Here is a 3,614-nt window from a genome sequence, read left to right as displayed (position 1 = left end):
CAAGTTCACAGGATTGGTTCCTTAGGTTTGTGATGTATGAAACCCTGGCTGTCTGAATCTGTTTTTTATTAGACTGTCATTGGTTCACTGCAGTTCAAGGTGGAAACACTCAGTCATGGCATTTACCGATTATTTTGCTCATGATGTCTTGTATTTTATAAAATACATCACACTGAGGTTAGTAAAGTTAAACATTTAGATTTTCATCAGTTTTACTGAAAAAAAAACTCAGTGAAATGTGATGGTGCCAGAATGATTAGTAGATTAATGTTAATTAGTTAATATTTGATTTTAGAGTTTAGAGTTTTGGATTTCACATGATTGTTTTGTTTTCAATCACTTGACGAGACAGAATAAACAGAGGACATCAGTATGGTGTCTGGTTTCTCATGATGGGCATTTTTGACATTGTAAGCCTAATGTTTGGTTGGATAAAAAATGCTAAATATCAGAGGACTAATCAATGATTGCCTGCTGCCTGCAATCAGCTCTAATCAACCAATATTCAAACACCTGTGTTTCTCCATTGTTTTAACAACCCCACTGGTTTAACAGCAGAGCTGAATGCAATGATTTTTTGGCAGGTGACAGAATATCCTTTAATGCAGGAGAGTTTTAAAAATGACCCATTATGAATAAATACATGTGACATTGTGATGAATGACTTTATTTTGAAGGCAAGTTGAGTTCAATTGCACGCTGAAATAATTGGAGTATGAATTTAATCGACAAATTATGGTGTAATTGAAGATGGTGAGCAGTACATGGAATTTGTAGTTCCTGGCATAAAACAAAATCAATGTCATGGCATTTGTCTTTTGAGAAACTTTAGACCGCTGTTCCCTCCTCATTCATTAAAAGGGGTTTAATGAAACCATCTGACATTTGGTTAAATGCACTTTTTTTTCTCCATCTTCCCCAAAATCAAATGAAAAGATTGACTTCACATTTATCTCTGTCTGCCTGTGCATTGAAGCCTAGTTCCATATAAAATGTAATATTCAAAATGGCACAGCTGTCTGGACACATTGTTTATGTAATGTGGTTAGACATAAAAATGTTAAGACCTTGGTTGCAGGAGCAGTCATAGGTTAAGACTTCCTGGACGACCACTGGGCACAGTGATTGAGCACAGTGTGAAGCCAACTTCCGTGGAGGGTCAGGGCACTGCAGGTATTCCTCCATCCAAATGTTAAAAGCAGCTGCTGTCACTGATTAGCAAGTTTAGCAAGACAGGAAAAAGTAATGAGACAGATCACCTGGTGAATCATGTTGCAGCCCAATAACCTGCACACTCTCAGGCCTCTGAGACACAAGGCTTCATCCTCCTGGTGCAGGCGGAACAGTGCTCCACTCCCCATTGTGTTGAAGATACTGCTGATAATTATCTATCACAGCACAAACCATTCAAACAGCAGTCATCAAAGGCCTATTATTTTCTTTTCAAACTGACAGACAAGAGGTTTCAGAGTAAAAGCTGCAGTGTCTTTTAGCTGGTTGGACCCCAGTTGTGATCACAACTCACTTGCCTTGTTAACGTTCCTTTCCCTAATAATAGAGCATTTGCATATCTATAACAAAAATGCATTACGCTCTCAATGGCTTATTGTTTATAGACATGTACGAGATGATTGCAGAAATGGGAAATAAGATCATGTAGCATCGACTTAATTGGATTTCTTATCTGGGCATTGTGTGCATGAATGAAAAGACAATGGGTGTGAATGTTGAAGTCACGATCCATGCAGGGTTCGACTTTGCAACAACTGTTCTGGTCAAACTTTGGGGTCTGTGGTTATTCAAACAATCAAACATGCATCTACAGGTGCGGAACAAAAATATATAACAGAGAGGGGTCAGTGCATGAAGTATAATCCTTGTTGTTCACGATGTACAATGAAAAATGCCCATTTAGGGGGTATTGCCTAATTTCGTTGTCCTACGAATGCTATATGCAAATGCTACATGTATGTACGTATGTATATGTATATTGTTTGTTTAAATACTTTGAAATAGAACCTGTTCACTGCTTCTCCTGCTTTGCTCATTTCATCAAGTCAAGTCCTGTAATCCTAGAACTCATACATATGGAAAATTACATTTTCATTTTTAAGTTTACATGATCATTTGAATAAAATCCACAATAGGCTTATTCCAGTGCCCCAGAATAGATTGGTGAATATTTGTGAACACGCTGCACTCCCCTCTAAAGTTAGAAACCAAAGGGAGAACCTTAAAGTGTGCAATGTCATCCCAGTTTGCTCTACAACAATGAATGGGATGCTGTGAGGCCTTTAAATGTTCGTCTAATTTCGCACACGAAAATGAATGTTTTAAATCTTAAACCTTATGTCCATTTTAAAATCTGGATGAGACCTGTTAGGAGGTGCACTACACAGCTACTGTAAATTATAGGGTTAGTGAGGTAACGCATTCTTTATTGTAATTTCATCTATATAACTTCAGTGGCCTGACTGATGAAAACAAGCCTTTGGCTTTTTTAGAATATGGCAAGTCTATACGTCCAGAGTCTGTTTTTCAACTGTATTAGTTCATTATTTGCACTCATTAGTTTTTAATGTGGGGGGTTTAATTGAAAAGTGCATTCAATATTTTTATTCATCACTTATGACATTTGATCAATATTTTAATGGAAGACACAACTGTTAAGAACAAAGTCAGTGCCCTTGTCTATGGAAGATTTGGGAATTCTCAATGTAAGAGCTGGCGCCTTAAAATGAGAAGGTTCTAGGTCAAAAGCCCAGGCATGGAACCCCTCTGTATGGGCATTAAGTATATTATGAATTTGTATGCCTTACTATACTATGATATTTTTTTGAATGTTTTTATGTCTTACTATACTATGATATATTATGACGTTTTTAATGTTTTTATGCCTTACTATAATATGATGTCTTTATGCCTTACTATACTACGATGTTTTTATGCCTTACTATACTACAACGTTTTTAAGGTTTTAATGCTTACTATACTAGGATGTTTCCTTTAATGTTTTTATGCCTTACTATACTATGAGGTTTTATGCCTTACTATACTATGATGTTTTATGCCTTACTATACTATGACGTTTTATGCCTTACTATACTATGAGGTTTTATGCCTTACTATACTATGACGTTTTATGCCTTACTATACTATGATGTTTTATGCATTACTATACTATGACGTTTTTGAACAATTTTATGCCTTTCTAGACTATGACGTTTTTTTGACAATTTAATGCCTTACAATACTATAATGTTTTATGCCTTACTATACTATGATGTTTTTAACGTTTTTATGCCTTACTATACTATGATGTTATATGCCTCACTATACTGTGACGTTTTTTGACATTTTTATGCTTTACTATACTATGATGTTTTATGCCATACTGTACTATGACGTTTTTGAACAATTTTATGCCTGATTATACAATGAATTTTTTAACGTTTTTATGCCTTCCTATACTATGACGTTTTATGCCTTACTATACTATGACGTTTTTTGACAATTTAATGCCTTACAATACTATGATGTTTTATGCCTTACTATACTATGTTTTATGCCTTACTATACTATGACGTTTTTTTTTACATTTTTATTCCTAATTA

This window comes from Seriola lalandi, unplaced genomic scaffold (assembly GCF_002814215.2).
Source record: "Seriola lalandi dorsalis isolate HSWRI2012SDOR001 ecotype SW California unplaced genomic scaffold, Sedor1 jcf7180002054511, whole genome shotgun sequence".
Classification (NCBI taxonomy): Eukaryota; Metazoa; Chordata; class Actinopteri; order Carangiformes; family Carangidae; genus Seriola; species Seriola lalandi.
This window is presented reverse-complemented; position numbering follows the sequence as displayed.